The following is a 20,851-nucleotide window of genomic DNA, read 5'->3' on the forward strand; positions in this document are numbered from 1 at the left end:
CCAGAAAGGTAAAGATGGTCCCCAAGTCTGCACAACTTGGAAGATGCTGGTCTACTGCAGAATCCGTGGCTCATATTCATAGACATCCATAGTCATTTGAATCTGTTTTGGATTACTCCAGCATCCCTAATACCAGTGCATACATCATGATAAAGCACTGCTAATAAAAGCTATATCCTTTTATTGATGAGCAAATGTGTAATTAGGCACTCTGTTTCCAGCATTCTATCTCCTCTTCAGACAATTGCCCACCACAAGAGGAGGGCAATGGATATGATGAAGGAGAAGGGCAAGGCTAGCACATTCCCTCTTGTCACATGTTTGCCCTATTCAGGTACAGAAGACTGAACAGGGCTATTGTGTATTGGTAAAGCAGCACACAAAACTATCTTGATGAAATTGCATACACAATCATATCAAATATGCTTTTTTAGCAGCAAAGTAAATGAAAGTGGGAGTGAACTGCACATGCACAGTGCTTTGGATAAAATTTGGAACTTAAAAAAAATGGAATTATTAAGAATTTCCAAATGGTCTGTACTGAATTGGCAAGGGACATTTCTCAGCCATTTCACCCACATTGAAAACAGCTGTTTTGTTTTGTCGATATTTCGAGGCTGAAGAAAAAATCTTTTGGTGGGAAGAGTATTGAGCAACTGCCATTTTGTTTTTCCCAGAAATCCCTGTTCTGAGATACATTTTAAAAAAAGAATTCAAAATGAAGGCTGCCATAAAATATGGCTGCTTCCTCTGCCATTCACTGAGGGCTGCCATTATATTTTATAGCAATTGAATATCTACAGAAAAAAGCACACCAGTTAACAGAGTGGGTGGATAATTTCTCCAGCAGCACATTTTATTCAAGAGGTGCTGCTGTGTTAAATACCCCTCCAAAGAAAGGGCAGTGATGGAAGCAGGCTTTTTGAAAAGTCACAGTGGGCAATTCCATGTAACCCTATTCTAAACCTAACCTACTTGGGGGGGAAAAAACACTTTTATGCTTCGATTGCTTCCCTTTAAAAAAAAATAGATATATCTCACAAACAACAACAACCCAAAGATGCTGTATTTAAAAGTAGACCTATGGTTTCAAAAATATCCCATGCTATCTCTTTACTTTTTGGTGGAGAGGGGGAAATCAGAGACTAATAGTGCAATCTTATGCATACCTAATAATAATTATGCCCCACTTGAAACCTGGTGCATGTGCTAGGGAATCAACAAAATAATTAGAAGACTCGTGTTGCAGGAAGGACCACTGACAAAACCATTTCTCCTCAAATTATGGGTTCAGTTTCACTAATTTTTGGTCAAATTGTTCTTTCTTCCCAATACTAATTCCTAATACATATACTTTAGAAATAAGAGTAGTGAATTCAATTCAGTACTTCAAAATCTGGAGGAAACTCTGGATAAAGAGACCTTTGAAAGCATCTCTAGTTTCCTTGATCTAGTCCTGAATCCAGGGTAAATTATTTGCTCTGAGATCTCACTGAAAATAATGGGACATGTTATTTGCAGTTAGCTTATCCCTTAAGCATTACTAACTTTGTTTGGATTGTGGTCCTACAATTTTCGGAGCTATCTCCAAGCTTGCTGCCAGTACTGTTTCCCAGCAATTGCCTTCTCTTCATCTGCATAGTATTCCACATCCGCGTGGATTGTTTTCTTTAATTATGCCATTTTTCCCACTCTACTTCATTTAGTATCAATGCTAGATAGACAGGAGACAGAGAAGCAGATAGATCATTCAGCATCAGATTTCTGCTGTCTGTCTGTCTATCTGTCTATCTATCAATCTATCGATCTATCGATCATTATCTTCATTCTAAAAATTCAAAGCAAGACTGTTCTGATCTATTTTAAAGTTCAGTTTTTGGGGGGGAAAAGAATCAAAAGTTAATTCAGAAGCCTTAAATTGAAACACTGGGAATTTACTTGCTTTTTTCATTCTTCTGCATTGTAATCCTATGCTGGTTTACTTAGAAGCAAGCCCCATTGAGCTCAATGAGGCTTACAACCTTGTAAGTGTGTTTAGGATTACAATGAGAAAGTAATACCAATTCATATATTAACACATTTTTTTAGAATGATAACATAATACCAAATGAATGCAGTATAATACAAATGACTTGAAAAAGTCTTACTGGGGTTCCCCCCCCCTTTTCTTTTTTAATAAATATACATCCTAGATATACTGGGGTGCAATATACATGCAACGGACATCAGTATTACACTCCCATTGGTGTGTGCATCTTTGGATTGTAGCATTGGCTGCAGTACAGATAACTGCAAACAGAGTTCATATTGTTGGTTATGGTCCATGAAGCTCTATACATACGTCTTCCCCTTTCCATAAATTGATAGTGGGAGATCCTTGCTTGTGCCCATACCGAAGTCGTTATGAAGATGTTCCACTGAGTTAAAAACATCTGCCTTTAATGGCATGGGGACATTCTAAAACCCCAGAGGCTCCATTGAACTCACTAAGACTTAAAGGCCAATCCTATGCAGATGTTAGGTATGTCAGGTACGTCAGTGTTAATTGACACCATTGGCCATAAATGTACCTTACTCTGCCTAGGGCCATGCTGCTAAGCACATTTTAAAAAAATCCCTGGATTGTGACCTGTTGACCAAATAAGGCTACAATACTAAGCAAATGTACTTGGAAATAAGCCCCTCTGACTTACTTCCAAATAAATAGCCAGGGGGTCATGTTGTAATACTCAGAAATTATTACTAACTTTACAGACTAATTGATGGCATTATGAACAGCTGATCAGTATTGTTCTGGGGTAATGCTATGCTTCAATTCTGGAAAATTCAAAGCAATAATTGAGTTTAATGAAGTGTATTATAGTCTAGAAAGCACAAGTTTGAAGTTTCCTCAGAACAGCACCTTAAAAAGCCATTAGAGGAAAACAATCATTGCTTCAATTACAAGGCAAAATGGGTCATTTGCTTATAGCTTGCTGGAGTTGTCACCACAAATTCATAACAACCTGGCTTGGTATACAAATTTTGGCCATGTCATAAAACTCAGCTATATCATGAACTGAGCGACATTTCCTCTACAAGTTCTTCTCTGGCTTCCAGTACTAAATGGGAGTCTGCTCATACATGGTCAGCATTCAGTGGACTCACTCAGCCTTCCCCAAGCTGGTGGCCTCCAGGTGCTTTGGACTTCAACTCCCAGCCAGCATGGTCAATAGTCAGGAATGTTGGGAGTTGTGGTCCAAAACATCTGGAGGTCAGGGAGGGGTCAGCTATGCAATCTCAAGCCAGGTGCTTTGTAGGTACATGTGCAGAAATCCTTCACCATTCACCTCTTACTCTCAAAATTCTTGCTGATTGCTGAAAACTATATGACCACACCATCCATAATGTACGAAAAACATACAGTGTGAGTGTGCTGCTGGCTTGACAAGAGCTTTGGCTCCTGTCTCTCATCACCCCCTTCAAAGAACCCCTGGGCTGAAAAAGAGTCTACTTCTTGCCAGACCAGCAACCCTACTTCCACCCATCATGCCAGCAATAGAAAGAGCCCTGCTTTCACAAAACGTATTATTACCCAGGGTCCTCTGCCATGAATGGAACTGCTGTGACTCATATTTTCCTGCAGGACTATGGCTTTAATGAGTGCTATTATTTACTAGACATGCTTTTCAAGCTACTTCTTTCTCATGGAAATGATATACCTACATTTGCATAGGCTGGACAAAGATTTCTGAATCGTGGTTTGCTAGTGCTTTATCCAGCACTTTCTCCTGAGTGGGACAATGGAGTGAGGAGGACTGCTCAGGGAGAGATGGATCTGCTGAGTGCAATCCAGGGAACTGCACATCTATTTATCCAGCAAGCCTTTTGACTGGATCGGATTGCTTTTAAAAACAAAACTGAAGCCCCATTGCTGTAGATAGTGAGCTTCCATTAAGGTTCAGGGGAGAAGAGGAATGATTGTACCACACTTTTTTCCTAGCCTCCCTTCCTCAATGGGGGTGTGGAAGGCAGAAATACCAGTAATGCTTAGCTTTGGCCACAATCCCCAAAAGATGCAATGAGCTCTGGCCATTAAAACAAGTACCTAAGCATGTTTTAATGGCTCTGCTCCTATGCTTTTAACATCAACCTAACATGAAGAAATAAACATTTTCCTCTCCATGGCAGGAAAAAGGTTCACCATGAGAGTCAGGGCCGCTGTTAAAGGCACCAGAGTAGAGTCAGAAAAAGGACACAGTTGCGAGTGGAGATGGGTTAAAGAAGACGCAGACAACGAGCTTGGGTTGAAAATTGGGCCACATTGATTAAATACCTGCAAAGGGGTAACTAGGATGGGCATCTAACTGTGTCAGCGGCTAGCTGGCACTTCTTGGGCGAAAACATACCCAGCCTGAGGGGTGGCGGTGATCTCGCCATCCCTCCGGACTGCCCCTTCTGGGGGAGGTAGACCTTCCGGTGTCACCCCCAACCCGATGCCACACAACACCTGGGTGAGTGAGTAGGGTTGGTCTCCCAGGCAACCCTTATCCCCCCACCGAGCTGCACAACCCATTCAGGGGGCCTCAGGTGTCACCTGTCACCATAAGGTGCGTCTGCATGCACACCATCCCTACTTTCCTGTTTTTGCCCATCCTAGCCTTCAACTGGAATGTGACCAATGATATAGACCATATTCACTTACAGGACACACTCGACCCGCAAAACAGTATGACGTAGGCAAAAAAGACGCACAGTAATAGGCCAATCGAACTGTGAGCCAAAAAATTCCTACATGGTTCCCAAAGGGCAACCGGTAATAAACCCACACTGCTTAGGGGAGGGTGGGAGGGAGCTGCGCCGAGCCAGAGAGCTGAGATTGGGAAGGGGGCTGAGTTTAAGGCAACTCAGCCTGCCCCTCCTTGCATGGTGGTGCCACTGGGGTGCACCAATCAGAGGCCCCTACGTCTTGTCACCCCACCCGCCCGCAATGCCTGCCCCCTTTCGGCCAGACAAGCTGACGCCGGGGTGAGGGCATTTGCGAGTGGAGATGGGTTAAAGAAGACACAGACAACAAGCTTGGGTTGAAAATTGGGCCACATTTATTAAATACCTGCAAAGGGGTAACTAGGACGGGTATCTATCTGTGTCAGCAGGTAGCTGGCACTTCTTGGGCGAAAACATACCCAGCCTGAGGGGTGGCGGTGATCTCGCCATCCCTCCAGACTGCCCCTTCTTGGGGAGGTAGACCTTCCTGTGTCACCCCCAACCTGGTGCCGCACAACACCTGGGTGAGTGAGTAGGGTTGGTCTCCCAGGCAGCCCTTATCCCCCCGCTGAGCCACACAACCCATTCGGGGGGCCTCAGGCGTCACCTGTCACCATAAGGTGCCTCTGCATGCACACCATCCCTACTTTCCTGTTTTTGCCCGTCCTAGCTGCCACAGGAGTCACAAGCCTAGAGCTTGTGAAACTCCCCCCACCTGCACAGAAGAACTTCCCGCAGGCCCCTTTGCAGATCAGACAGACATATGTTATTCACTAATTGAGACAGGCGGACACCGTCCTACCTGTAACGCTCCCTCCATGTCCACAGAATTCCCTGGCGGGTGGTGAATCCATCACCTCATTCATATGGCCAAAAGCCATTTCTCTGTGCACTTTCAGACATGCCCTGCTACTGCCAACGTCATTCCATTCCTTCCCATTGATCCATGGGAGCAGTGAGGGCTGCAATAGGCTACTTCCGGCCAGGTATGCCGGACCACCTGCATCTCAAACTAGGCCTGTTTGATCAGGTCCTCGCCTGGCTTACTGCTGAAGTCATTCCTTCCAATGTGCAGCACCTGGACCTGCAGAGGAAGACTGACAAACTTTTGGTGGGACAGAGTGAGGAAGGGACTCCCACCATATGCCACATCTATGGAGCCACTGGATCTTCATGTGACGGGGTGACAGAAGCTGAAGTCTGAAGACAACATACACGCCCTTCATGCAGCTCCAGACATCATAACGTGCCCATGTAAGAGCACCCGTACCGGCGTACGACGAGTCTGCTGGTCTAAGGAATAAGCACATTAGGGCAAGCAAAGCAAAAATTGCGTCAGGAAGAAGCGGACAACTCACGAATGCAGGCCGAAATGCTGAGAAGCCCCATTTTCAAAATGTCGTAACATGCCTGAGAGAGAAATCTCCAGAGGCTGCCATGGAGACTGCTTCAATGTAACAACAGTGGGCTCTGAACTGCAAATTACCTAGGCATAGTGGGGTAAAGCTAATGCAGAAACTGCACAATTGCCCTTAAGTCAACAGTAAATGGTTGAATTGATAAAAATGGAGGCCCCTCCTCAGACCCGTGGCATTCCATAAAACCCGTAAGGTGCCACCAGAGCATAATCCGTTGACTTGCGTTTGGCCGTGGGCCACTGCTGTGCCCTTGCCATACCGATCAGTTTGATCACCAAATATGTAAATGGGTTACATTGGGCCAGACCTGTACCTTGAAGCAAATCAAGGCCCTCCGGGACGAGTCGGCCTTGTGAGCACAGACCAACCCTGCATTCTGTTAAGGCTGCTACGTGGAACAGGGAAACGTCTTATTGGAAAGCTCAAATGGAGGGCCATTACCCCCAGAGCCTGAAAGGGGTATCCGGAGAGAGAGGGTGGTTAATTTACTAACACAGGCAACATTTGTGCCCAACACTATCTTGCACGCCGAAACCTAAAATCTGACATGGAGTCAGTGAAACCCAACTTTGTGGCCTGAAGGCTAAAAGGCCAGCTTGTGACTTATGGTCCCAAATAGTCTGTTGTTCCTTAAGGAGGCGTGAAATTGTGGCCAATGATCTATAGATAAGGGCCTTGAATCCTATCACTGAGGCTTTGCCTGATGCACGGCACACCCCACCTGCTCTGTCGCAGGCGGCTCCTGTACGGACAGCCATGGAATGCAGGCTGGCATGCCTGGCTTCAGTATCCCGGTCTCCCATAGTACTGCAAGGATGGGATCTGGGAATGGAGCACCCATGGGGCTAAGGCCCGGAAGATGTTGACCTAATTGCATGACAAGGCATCAACGAAATGGCAACCCACTCCAGTATTCTTGCCAAGAAAACCCCATGGAACGTATCACAAGGCTAAAAGAGATGACGCCGGAAGATGAGCCCCTCAGGTCGGAAGGTGTCCAATATGCTACTGGGGAAGAGCAGAGGGTATTTCCAAGTAGCGCCAGAAAGAGTGAAGCGGCTGGGCCAAACCCGAAAGGACACTCAGCTGTGGATGTGTCTGGCGGTGAAAAGAAAATCCGATGCTGTAAAGAACAATATTGTTTAGGAACCTGGAATGTCAGATCAATGAATCAAGGTAAGCTGGAGGTGGTCAAACATGAGATGGCAAGATTGAACATCGACATCTTGGGAATCAGCGAACTAAAATGGACAGGCATGGGCGAATTTAATTCAGGTGACCATCATATCTACTATTGTGGGCAAGAATCCCTTAGAAGAAATGGAGTAGCACTCATAGTCAACAAAAGGGTGGGAAAAGCAGTACTGGGGTACAATCTTAAAAATGATAGAATGATCTCAGTACGAATCCAAGGCAAACCATTCAACATCACAGTAATTCAAGTCTATGCCCCAACCACTGAGGCCGAAGAAGCTGAGGTTGATCGGTTCTATGAAGACCTACAACACCTTCTAGAACTAACACCAAAAAAAGATGTACTCTTCATCATAGGGGATTGGAATGCTAAAGTAGGAAGTCAAGAAATCACCGGGATAACAGGCAGGCATGGCCTTGGTGTACAAAATGAAGCAGGACAAAAGCTAATAGAGTTTTGCCAAGAGAACATGCTGATCATAGCAAACACTCTTTTCCAACAGCACAAGAGGCGACTCTACACATGGACGTCACCAGATGGTCAATATCGAAATCAGATTGATTATGTCCTTTGCAGCCAAAGATGGAGAAGCTCCATACAGTCAGTAAAAACAAGACCTGGAGCTGACTGTGGCTCAGATTATGAGCTGCTTCTTGCAAAATTTCGTCTTAAATTGAAGAACGTCGGGAAAACCACTAAACCGTTCAGGTATGACCTAAATCATATCCCTGATGAATATACAGTGGAGGTGAGGAATAGATTTCAGGGATTAGACCTGATAGACAGAGTGCCTGAGGAACTATGGACGGAGGTCCGTAACATTGTTCAGGAGGCAGCAACGAAATCCGTCCCAAAGAAAAAGAAATGCAAGAAAGCAAAGTGGCTGTCTGATGAGGCTTTACAAGTAGCTCACGAAAGAAGGGAAGCGAAAAGCAAGGGAGAAAGGGCAAGATATACCCAACTGAATGCAGAGTTCCAGAGAATCGCAAGGAGAGACAAGAAGGCCTTCTTAAATGAACAATGCAAAGAAATCGAGGAAAACAACAGAATGGGAAAGACTAGAGATCTCTTCAAGAAAATTGGAGATCTCAAGGGAACGTTTTGTGCAAAGCAGGGCATGATAAAGGACAAAGAAGGCAGGGACCTAACAGAAGCAGATGAGATTAAGAAGAGGTGGCAAGAATACACAGAAGAACTATACAGGAAAGAGCTGAATGTCCCTGATAGCCATGATAGTGCGCTCACTGAACTTGAGCCGGACATCCTCGAGAGTGAAGTCAAGTGGGCCTTAGGAAGCATTAGTAACAACAAAGTTAGCGGAGATGACAGTATTCCAGCCGAGCTATTTAAAATCCTAAAAGATGATGCTGTTAAAGTGCTGCATTCAATATGCCAACAAATCTGGAACACTCAACAGTGGCCACAAGTCTGGAAAAGGTCAGTTTACATTCCAATTCCAAAGAAGGGCAACGCCAAAGAGTGTTCAAACTACCGCACAATTGCGCTCATTTCACATGCCAGCAAGGTGATGCTCAAAATCCTACAAGCTAGGCTTCAGCAGTATGCGAACCGAGAACTACCGGAAGTACAAGCTGGGTTTCGAAGAGGCAGAGGAACTAGAGATCAAATCGCCAACATTCGCTGCATCATGGAGAAAGCAAGAGAATTCCAGAAAAACGTCTATTTCTGCTTCATTGACTACGCTAAAGCCTTTGATTGTGTGGATCACAACAAACTGTGGCAAATTCTGAAAGTGATGGGAGTACCAGACCACCTTACCTGTCTCCTGAGAAACCTGTACGAGGGTCAAGAAGCAACAGTAAGAACCAGACATGGAACAACCGATTGGTTCAAAATTGGGAAAGGAGTACGACAAGGCTGCATATTGTCACCCTGCTTATTTAACTTATATGCAGAGTACATCATGAGAAATGCCGGGTTGGATGAATCAGAGGTCGGAATTAAGATTGCCGGGAGAATTATCAACAACCTCCGATATGCAGACGATACCACCCTAATGGCAGAAAACGAAGAGGATCTCAAGAGCCTCTTGTTGAGGGTGAAAGAGGAGAGTGCAAAAGCTGGTTTGAAACTCAACATTAAAAAAACTAAGATCATGTCATCTGGCCCTGGCATATATAAGGGGAAGAAATGGAAACAGTGACAGATTTTACTTTCTTGGGCTCCAAGATCACCACAGACGGTGACTGTAGCCCTGAAATTAAAAGACGCTTGCTCCTTGGGAGGAAAGCTATGGCCAACCTAGACAGCATAGTAAGAAGCAGAGACATCACCTTGCCGACAAAGGTCCGTCTAATCAAACCTATGGTTTTCCCAGTAGTAATGTATGTCTGTGAGAGCTGGACTATAAGGAAGGCTGAGCGCCGAAGAATTGATGCTTTCGAACTGTGGTGCTGGAGAAGACTCTTACGAGTCCCCTGGACTGCAAGGAGGTCAAATCAGTCCATCCTAAAGGAAATCAACCCTGACTGCTCATTGGAAGGACAGATACTGAAGCTGAAGCTCCAATATTTTGGCCACCTAATGCGAAGAGAAAACTCCCTGGAAAAGACCCTGATGCTGGGAAAGACTGAAGGCAAAAGGAGAAGGGGACGGCAGAGGATGAGATGGCTAGATAGCATCACCGATGCAATGAATATGAACTTGAGCACGCTCCGGGAGAGAGCGCAGGACAGGAAGGCCTGGCGTGCTATGGTCCATGGGGTCACGAAGAGTCGGACACGACTGAACGACTGAACAACAACAACAACAACAAACCCGGCACATGGTGGACCCAGAACCAGATGTTGTAACACTGACTCTGGAGCATGAACACACTGACACATGACATGACCCTCCAATTTCAGGAGGGCGGAGAATGAATAACGTGGTCATGATGTCATACCGAAGGGGGGGGTTACTGACTTGGCCATAAGGTCATCCCACAATGTGCTTGGCAGTGGCAGCAGTCTCCACTCTACAGGCCACTACCCACAGCACGATCGGACCTGCCCTAAGAATCTGAAACCCCTTGGAGTAGCGGCGGAACCATGTGAGTCCTCAGTCCGGCTTTGAGGAGAGGCTCACGCTTCCAGAAGGAGGTGCCATCAAAGCCCTTCTAAGTTGAAGCCATGCCTGATGTATAACTGCTTGGAGCTGTGCCTAAAAGACCTGAAAGTTGTCCTGAGGGAAGTGAGAACACCACCTAAGGGTATCGGATAGGCTTCACTGAATGTTGCTGTGGGAGACAGGCCCTCAGCCTTTGTGAGCTAAGGGGCACCGAAGTAACAGGAAAGGGGAGCAATACTTGCATTAGGTCTGAACATTGACCACCGTCTTTGGATTCCATGTAGCACATGCCTCTCAGGGACCCATGGAGAGGATCCCAGACCAAGACAGCTGCCTCATGAAGAGGTGTGTCGCACTGAGCAGAGATGATCAGGGATCTTGTGATTAACTGACTGGCCCTCAGGGAAGAGAGGTTACGAATCAGGATAACTCCCTAGAGGATTTCCTGGGTACCATTTCGAGAAGGGAGATCCCTAGAGTAGCTAACGGGATGTGGGCCCTAGAACCTAGCATAAACCGAGTTCCAAGTTAAGACGCATTCCCCCAGTTGGGGCAGTGTCTTTAAGCCGGAGTAACGGCGCCAACCTAACTAGGCAGGGGCCATCCAGAGCTTCCTACTGCCTCGGCTTTTCTAAGGGGGACCTCCCCATCCCCGGGCATTGGACAAGAGGTGCATGAGTGCTGACTGCACTCACGATGGAAACTGCACGTGTCCTGGGAGTATGTGCACCCTTGGGGCTCTATTCCCTGCACAGATAGCAGTGCTGAAGCAGCGGACCCACCATAGGCCGAGGGCCAGTGCGGGAGACCACCTGGTGAATGTGGCCACTGCCAGATCTGTTGCCAACCCCGACCGGGAAGGAGTCAAAAATTGGAGCGAAAGGTCCTGGTCCAACAGGTCCTTACGCAGAGCAGGGCAATGGCGGCCCTCCTGCGAGAGGCCTAACAAGCCATTCACACACCTCCTCAGGTGAAAGACATTACGAGAAGGAGTAGCCCTGGTGACAATACAACTCACCAGATTAGCATAGGAATCTGATATGCCCCTTACGTGGATGCCTGAATGGGCGGGGGCAGGCGAGGGATCCTAAATTAATCCAGCAAAACCCAGTAAGATGCTGCATTAAGCGGCTGGGGTTACTGGGGTGTGACTGCAAGCAGCCCGGGTGTCATATAGGGAGATGACATTGGGAGGGACAGCCGCCCCAGGGAGGTAAGCTAAGGCGGCAACCCCATGGCCCTGAAGGTCACCCGTCTGGACAACTGGGGTGAGATGCAGTCATCTCACCCATATCCAGGGCAGCCGTGTCTGGGTCCCTGGGAGCAAGGGAGGCGATGCCACTTGTAGTGCTCCTGATGGAGATGCCCCATGAGGGCGGACCGCCTCCAGCTGTGGTGTGTCGCCTGGCCTGGGCGAAACCCCAAGGAGGAGGATGTTGCTTGGATAACTGCTGACGGAGATGCCGCAGGAACGTGGACTGCCTACAGTGGTGGAATGCTGCCATGGTGAACCTGCGAAGGCAAGATGGAGACCTCAATGGCGTCCGGGTGCATTGAACCCAGAGACGAGCTGAAATAGAAAGAAGTAGCGAGCGTTGGGTCTGCTGTCTAGGGATGTACGAAAGTCACTTACCTGGTCTCGCAGCTTGCTTCGCGGTGGGGGGGAGGCGCTTCGCTTCTCCCCTAAAGTTCAGGCGAGGGGGGGGAGGCTTCCTGCCTCGCCCGGCCAAAATTCAGGCAAGGGGAGGAGGCTTCCTGCCTCGCCCGGCCAAAATTCAGGCCGGGGAGAAGCGCCCCATCTCCCCGGCCGCGAACTATGGAAGTAAAAAAAAAAAATAAGACCCCGTGATAGGCTACGTAACAATTTACGCAGCCTATCACGGCTAGATTTGCAAAGTCAGCCGTGATAGGCTACGTTAATCGTTACATAGCCTATCACGGGTGACTTTGAAAAAAAAAAAAGCATGTACGCAAATGGCGGCCGCCATGGGGCGCCGCCATTTGCGTTCCTTTTTTGGTCCCGGTAGTCTACGTAAAGATTTATGTAGACTACGGCAAAAATAAGGGCAACGCTATTTGCGTTGCCCTTATTTTCGCCGTAGTCTACGTAAATCTTTACGTAGACTACAGGGATCAAATAAGGAACGCAAATGGCGGCGCCCCATGGGGGCCGCCATTTGCGTACGCGTTTTTTTTTCTTTTCAAAGTCACCCGTGATAGGCTACGTAACGATTAACGTAGCCTATCACGGCTGATTTTGGAGATCTAGCCGTGATAGGCTACGTTAATCGTTACGTAGCCTATCACGGGGCTGTTGTTTTTGTTTTACTTCAGCTGTAATGGCGGCGGCGGCAGCCAGTCAAAAGACCGGCTGCCGCCCCCACCCCCGCTGAAAGCCCGCCGAACTGCTGCCAGGACCCGCCGCTGGGAGGGACATCCCAGTAAGTCCCATCCCGGGGGGCGGGGGGGTGGCGGAGAATTTCACCGCCGATTTCGGGGGGCCGAATGCGTTGGTGCTCAGCCCCCCAAAGATTCGGGGAGAAATTCTCCGCCATCCCTACTGCTGTCGCATTCGCTTAGGCTGGACCAACAGGATCCCCGAAGAATGCTCAGCGGCTTCCAGACGAGCAAGAATTGCCGCCAAAACCGGGTCTGTTTCATCATCAAACACAGAATCGGGCCTTGGCAGTGGAATGTTGGGGATGGGAGGCGGGGCCCTACTCTTCCGGGGCCCTACCCTTCTCGATCTTTCAACCTTGGCCCTTCTTGGGGGGGCAAGATGAAGAAAGTGAGGTAAGCTTGGCATGACATTGGCAAGAAGAAGCAAAAGCCCGGGTACCCGGACCCAGTCCAACACACCAACCACCACCCCAAGAAGTAAATGCAGCAGGGGTCAAAGCACATAGCAGGAGGTTCCAGTGGGCTAGTCACTGGGCACCCTGGGCAACAGGCGGCAGTGCTGCTGCTACCGCCAGATGGGGGGGGGGCACCCTCAGTGTCTGGCAGCGGCTAGAGAGGTGAGCTCAAAAACATAGGCCCTCTCTCTGTATGTGTCTATGTGTTCACATTTAAGACACCGTGTGTCTAGCCATTAACCTTATTAGCTTATAGGGCGGGGTGGAGAATCTGTGGCTCACTCAATGGCTCTGCAGGGGTTCAGATAGGGGTTTTCTAGCCCTACCTGGAAATGCCGGGACTGGGCCTGGGACCTTCTGCATGCCCAGCAGGGGCTCCAGCCTTAAATGATGCCCCTGGAAAGGAGTCTCGAACCTGGGACTCTCAAGTCCCAGTCCAACATTCTAGCCACTACAACACAGTGGCTTTGAAGGGGGCGCAGTTGCCGCCCGCTGCAAGCCCGGCGCCCAAGAGGCGCAGCAAGGGCCTGCGGCCACGGGAGCCGCTCCTGAGCACGGGCGCCCCCAAGTGGTTATTTTTGTTTTGTTTGTTTTGTTTATTTTCGAGTTTGTTTGTGTATTTTGGGGGGGGTGCACGTGCTGCCGCCGCGAGCGCCCCATGCTCGCGGGAGGCAGCAAGAGCCGGTGCCGATTTGCTCGGCGCCCAGGCCCGTGCAACCGCCAGCAAGAACAAAAGGGGTGTTTTTTTCGGCTGAACGTTGGAAACTGCCTTATACTGGGCCAGACCATTGCTCCATCCAGCTGAAGAGTGCCAACATTTCTCGGCAGCAATGGCTCTCCAGGGTTTTCCAGCAGGCTTCTTTCCTAGCCCTGCCTGGAGCTGCCGGGGATCAAACCTGGGACCCCTGTCTTGTCAAGCAGGCGCTCCCCCCACGGAGCCGCGACCCCCGGTGGGGGGGGCGCCTGGCTGCAGTTGTTTTTTTTTTAATAGGAGCGTGATCGCCCCAGCAGGGGAGCACAGTAGGAGGTGCTGCACCCAGGCCTGTGACGTCACAGCTGACGGCGCCCCCGTCAGGTGAAAAACGCCGGCCGAGGGGGCGACACCCACACAAACACGCCCCCGCCGCAAGCGCCAGCAACACCGGGGCTGCGGCGGCACAGGTGCGCGGCGACCGCCCAAGGAGGGAAAAGGAAGGGGGGCAGGCGCTCGGAGGGCAAGTCACGGCCGGGTGGGGCCGTGCACAAGGAGCGGGCAACCGGCGCCTCCCCCGGGTGAGTGCCGCTGGCGCAGCCGCCTGCACTCCTGCCGGCGCGACCAAGTGCCGGCCGTGAAGGGGGCGGCGTCCGAGCACGTGCGCCTCTGCCGTGGCTGCTGGCAAAGCCGGAGCCGCAGCAGGCGCGCTGAGCCCTCGGGACCAAGAAGGAGGAACTGAGGAGAAGGAGGAGTTCAAGTGGCTGGAACGATGATGACGACGATGGTTTCCAGCAGGCAGGTGTCCTACGTTGTTTCTCGGCGGAGCTGTAGTTCTCTCTAGCTGCGTCAAGCCAGAGAGCTGAGATTGGGAAGGGGGCTGAGTTTAAGGCAACTCAGCCTGCCCCTCCTTGCATGGTGGTGCCACTGGGGTGCACCAATCAGAGGCCCCTATGTCTTGTCACCCCACCTGCCTGCAATGCCCCCCCCTTCAGCCAGACAAGCTGGCGCCGGTGTGACGGCATTTCTAGGAACATGGAAAGCAGCCTTATGCGAAGGCAGACTGTTTCACCATCTAGCCAAGGGGTGGGCAATGTGTGGGAGGTTCAGCGGCCATTTTTGTCCCCCAGATTGCAGTCCATGGGCTTCCATACAGCCCGCAGGGTGCCCCCTAAAGTTTTCTTTAAAAAGGTATGGGGGTCTGCTCTGCGGCACTACAGAGTGCTACAATGGTTCAATTTAGCTTGTTTACAAGCTAAATTTGACACCTTGGGCCTACCATAGGAGCAAGCTGGTACAGGCACCATTTTTCCCCCAATTAACATTTTGTTTAAAAAAATGGTGGGGTAGCAGGGGCCGTAGCGGAGGGTGCCAGGGGCCATATGTTGCCCAGCCCTGATCTAGCCCAGTATTGTGTACTCTGACTGGCAGTGGCTCTCCAGGAGCTCAGGCAGAAAGAGATCTTTCCCACCAGCTTTTGTCCTTCCCTTCTCCTGAAACCCCGATCCTTCCAAAGCCTGAACAGGAATGTAATCCTTCTATGTCAGGCTGGCTGGAGCCCTGAAAAGGTACGTTTCTCTTATGGCAGGGCTGGGCAACTTGTGGTGCTCCAGATGTTTTGGCCCACAATGCCCAGCCCATCAGCCCTAGCCAGCATTATCAATGGTGAGGGATCATGGGAGCTGTAGGCCAAAATATCTGCAGGGACACAAGTTGCCCACCCCTGTCTTAGGGAAAGGAGACATCTTGTTGGTCCCTGAAACTATTCTGAAACCTGGGAAGAGTTTCTAAAGCAGTTTGTGAAGTAGCATGGGGAGAGTATTTTCTTCATATCCAGAAAGAGACAAATGTCCTACTAGGCATGTATGTATAAGCTTTTGGCTATCACCTTTTAACAATTGTCCCTTTTAGTAGCATAATTTTCTAGGATATCTCTTTTTTTGCTCTTTGCTTATTTTTTCCTTGTGTTTTGGCTGAGGTTTCAATGATGAAAGGAAATTTTCTGCCGACTACCCTTCATTATGGCCATAAGTTAAATGAGAACAAGTAAGTCTTTACTTTTTTGCATTTATCTTTATAAGAGGTGAGGGTAAATTGTCAGTGACTTGAGTATTATAGAGTTGTAATGTCCCCCCACCCACACCCCAGCACACTATTATATTGAATTGAGACTTAGGCTTTATTTAAACATTTAAAAAGGCATTATTTGAAGGAATAATAGTGAAATGATACAATTTAACCTTTTGAAGGAATAATAGTGAAATGATACAATTTAACCTTTATGTACAGTGATTTGTAAGGCTCTTAACTATTTTACAGAAATGAGTCAGACAAACATGGGCTTTGGAATATACCATAAGAAGTGGTCTTTATACTGCCATTTAGAGATTACACACACACACACACACACACACGTACGTTGTCATTGAGCATCTCTACACCAGCCTAAAATGCAGCATTTAAAATGGGACTTCTTGCTTCCATTTTAAATGCAGGATCACAATGAGCTCCCTTTACACACATGTCTTTTCCTTCCCCTTTCCCCCCTTATCTGAGTCTTCCATATTTTTCATTATACAGCAGCTAGATGGCGCTGTGGTCTAGCTCCTCTTATTGTGGGTTTTTCTCTTTTCATGAGGGAACTCAAGTGTGGTAATTTGATAGCTCATTGTCTCTGAACTTTTTAACAATGAAATAAAGGTCATTTAGTGCAGGAGATGCCCTGGAGGCTGACAACATCATCTAAAGGGCCCAAAAACTTTTGTGAGTAACCAGTCTCAATAGCAAGATAAAAGCTCTGTGTGTGAAGAAGCCCATTGTGTGGGGGAGAGAACAGAGTAATCTATCACAGTTTGCCTGATGAATGAATAAAGAGATCACATAATAGCTAAGGAAAATAGAATATAATCTGATGTGTAAATTTAAAAACTAAGACAACAAATCTAAAAGGGAAAGTAGTAAGTACATAATGAAAAAGTGTGTTTGATTTCATAAGGAATTGCCTTTAATTATGTGTAAATCTGCATTTGTTCTCTTCCAACTTTTATTTATTTTCCTAATAGTTTGATAATATTAAGAAGGCTACTAGGATATATATTCCAAGGTCTTTGAGACAAATGTCTTTTCAGAACCATAACAAAAGACATTCAGCTGAGAAGAAATAGAGCCTGTTGTGTGTCTTCATTATCCTGGTGGATTCAAATGGTTTTAATATTAATCTGGCACTGCTATTTCATCTAGTTTGGGACAAAGCAGATGTAATATTAAAGATCTGCCAAGTGTTTGAGCCCTTTCTAGTATTAATGAGACATATGCCAGTTCAGAGGCCACATCATCATGGAAATTTCTCCCCATCACAATGTTCCAGCAGCAGACTATATTAGTTCCTCAGTATTTGCTGAAGAAAAGAAAACTGTAAGTATTCTCTCTCTCTCTCTCTCTCTCTCTCTCTCTATATATATATATATATATATATATATACACACACACACACATAAATACACACACACACTAAAACCTTTTTATAGATACTTGGTAATAATTTAACAGAGGTACAACATAGAGTGGCCAGGAGGACTATTAACAGTTGTGTACCAGATAAAATTTCAGTGGGGGCAGCTTTTCTAGCATGTGAATACTGACCACTCAAGATGAATTTTATGAGTTTTATGAATTTACACACACACCATTTTAGACATACGTCAATAAATGCTGACTATCCCATTTAGGTGACTGGCAACATTTACTCGTGTTTCCCCTGATTAAGAACATAAGGATGTAAGAAGAGCCATCCTGGATCAGACGAAGGGTCCATCCAGTCCAGCATTCTCTTCACACAGTGGCCAACCAGATGTTGACCAGGAACTCACAGAACAAGAGCACAAACAGCACCCAGCCACACATGTTCTCCAGCAACTGGTGTAGATAGCCTCACTTCCTCTGATACTGGAGGTAGCACGTAGCCATCAGGACTAGTAGCCATGGATAGCCTTTTTCTTCCAGGAATTTGTCCAACCCCCTTTTAAAACCATCCAAGTTAGTGGGCAATCACTGCATGTTGTGGTAGCGAATTCCATAGTTTAACTATGCGCTGTGTGACGAAGTACTTGAATCTCCCACCATCCAGCTTCAAGGGAGGACCCCGGGTTCTAATATTTTGTGTATGAGAGAAAAATGTCTCCCTATCCACATTCTCCACACCATGCATAATTTTGTAGACCTCTATCATGTCTCCCCTTAGCCTCCTCTTTTCCAAGCTAAACAAACCCTGCTGTTGTAACCTGCTGTCATAGGGGAGATGCTCCAGCCCCTTGATAGTTGCCCTTTTCTGCATGTTTTCCAGCTCCACAATACAATTTTTTTATGTGTGGTGACTATAGACCAGAACTATACACAGTATTCTATGTGTGGTTGTGCCACAGATTTGTATAATGAAAGTATGATATTGGCAGTTCTATTCTCAATTCCTTTTCTAATTATGCCCAACATGGAGTTTGCCTTTTTTACAGCAGCTGCATACTGGGTTGACATTTTCATCAAGTTGTCCACCACTACCCCAAGATCTCTTTCCTGGTTGGTCACTGCTAGCTCAGAACCCATCAAGTTATACTTGAAGTTGGGATTTTTTGCCCCAATGTGCATCACTTTACACTTGCTTATATTGAACCTCATTTGCCATTTAGAAGCCCATTCTGCCAGTCTGGAGAGATCCTTTTGGAGCTCTTCACAATCTTTTTTTGTTTTAACCACCCTAAATAATTTGGTGTTGTCTGCAAACTTGGCCACTTCACTGCTCACTCCTAATTCCAGAACATTTACTGTATGAACAGATTGAAAAGCATTGGTCCCAAATACAGATCCCTGTGGGTCCCCACTGTTTATTTCCCTCCATTGGAAGAATTTACCATTTACCACTTCTTCCTACTCTCTGCTTTCTGTTCTTTAACCAGTCACTGATCAATAAGAGGACCTGTGCTCTTATTCCATGACTGCTACGTTTGCTCAGGAGTCTTTGGTGAGGGACTTTGTCAAAAGTCTTTTGGAAGTCCAAGCAGACAATGTTTTCTGGATCATCCTGTTGACATGTCTACTGACACTCTCAAAGAACTCTAAAAGTTTACAGGACTAGGGATGTTGGAAAATTCCCCCACGGACTCCAGTGAGGCTGGAGTCTTAGAATCCAGCCTCCTAGAGTCTGTGGTGGAAGAGACTACCCCCCCCCCAGAATGGACCTACCTGGCGGCAGTGGCAGCAGATGCAGCAGTGACGGTGGCTCCGGGTGATATTCTGGCCGCTGCTGGGCTGCTGCGGCCACAAATGGTGGCCGTCGTAGCGGCTGCCATTTGTATCCATGCCCTAGGCCATGATAGGCTACATCAATACTTATGTAGCCTATCACAGCAAAGAGCAGGGGCGCAAATGGGTTAATGGGCGCCATTTGCGCCCCTGCTCTTTGCCGTGATAGGCTATGTAGGAATGTATGAAAGTCACTTACCTTTTCGCAGGGGTGATTTGCAGTGGGGGGGAGGTGCTCCGCACCTCCCCCTGAAAGCCTAACCCAGCTGGCTCCTCTCTGCAGCAACTCCTTGGAGCTGCCGGCCGGGTGCATTCGCAGGTGTCTGAAGCCTGTGGACGCAAGTGCCGGTGGCTACGGCGGCCTCCATTTATGTTCATATTTTTGGCCATGATAGGCTACGTAAATATTTATGTAGCCTATCACGGCAAAAAAACAGGAATGCAAATGGCGGCAGCTACGGCAGCTGCTATTTGCCTTCTCTTTTTTTTGCTGTGATAGGCTACGTAAATACTTACGTAGCCTATCACAGCCTCTGCAGGGACACAAATGGTGTCCCTGCGTTAGCCGTGATAGGCTATGTAAGTATTTACGTAGCCTATCATGGCCTAAATGGAGAAGAAAATGGAGGCTGCAGACGCGGCCACCATTCGCAAAGCAGCGCAAATGGCACCAGATAAGTGCTCTGTTTCGCGCGCCTTTTGCGGGGTGGTGGGGCGGGGGGGCTTTGTTCTGCCATGGATGTCGGCGGGCTGAATGCACTGGCATTTGGCTTCACTGAGATCCATGGTGGAATTCTCTGACATCCCTAAGGCTATGTCAATACTTGCATAGCCTATCACGGCCTAAGGCACGGACGCAAATGGCGGCTGGTGTAGCAGCCACCATTTGCATCTGCAGCATGGTGACAGTGGCCGGAAGTCTGGCTGTGGCCAGGGAGGATTCCAGGGGGGAGGAATGGATCACCTGGACCAGAACCGGGTAAGTGATCCACTCACCCCTAAACAGGACTTACCTTTGTGGTAGCTGTGTTGATGCTTTTTCAGCAGGGCTTGTCCTTCAATGTGTTTATTAATTTTATCTTTAATAATGCCTTCAGCCAATTTTCCCGGAAGAGACATTACACTAGCTGGCCTGTAATTTCCTGAATCCCCTTTTTGAAAATTGGTGTTGCATTGGCCATCTTCCAGTCTGATCTTAGAGGCTGATCTTAGGGACTTGTTGCATATTTTGGTTAGAAGATCAGCAATTTCATATTTGAGTTCTTTGAGAACTCTAGGATGGATACCATCCGGGCCCAGTGATTTATTTGCTTTCAAATTATCAATTAGTTTGAGAACTTTATCTTTTTGTTACCACTATTTGCTTCAGTTCTTCAGACTCCCTTCTTGAAAACATCAGTTCAGGAACAGGTATCTGTCCTGTATCTTCTGCACTGATGAAAAGAATTCATTCAGCTTCTCTGCAATTCTCTGCTTCTCCCCCCCACCGCGAAGCAAGCTGCGAGACCAGGTAAGTGGCTTTCGTGCACTCCTACTTCTTGGACTTGCGCTACCTTTCCTAACCTGTGGTATACATTTTAGC

Source organism: Heloderma suspectum, chromosome 1, assembly GCF_057233095.1.
Source record: "Heloderma suspectum isolate Gila_16-S chromosome 1, 16-S_ref, whole genome shotgun sequence".
Lineage (NCBI taxonomy): Eukaryota > Metazoa > Chordata > Lepidosauria > Squamata > Helodermatidae > Heloderma > Heloderma suspectum.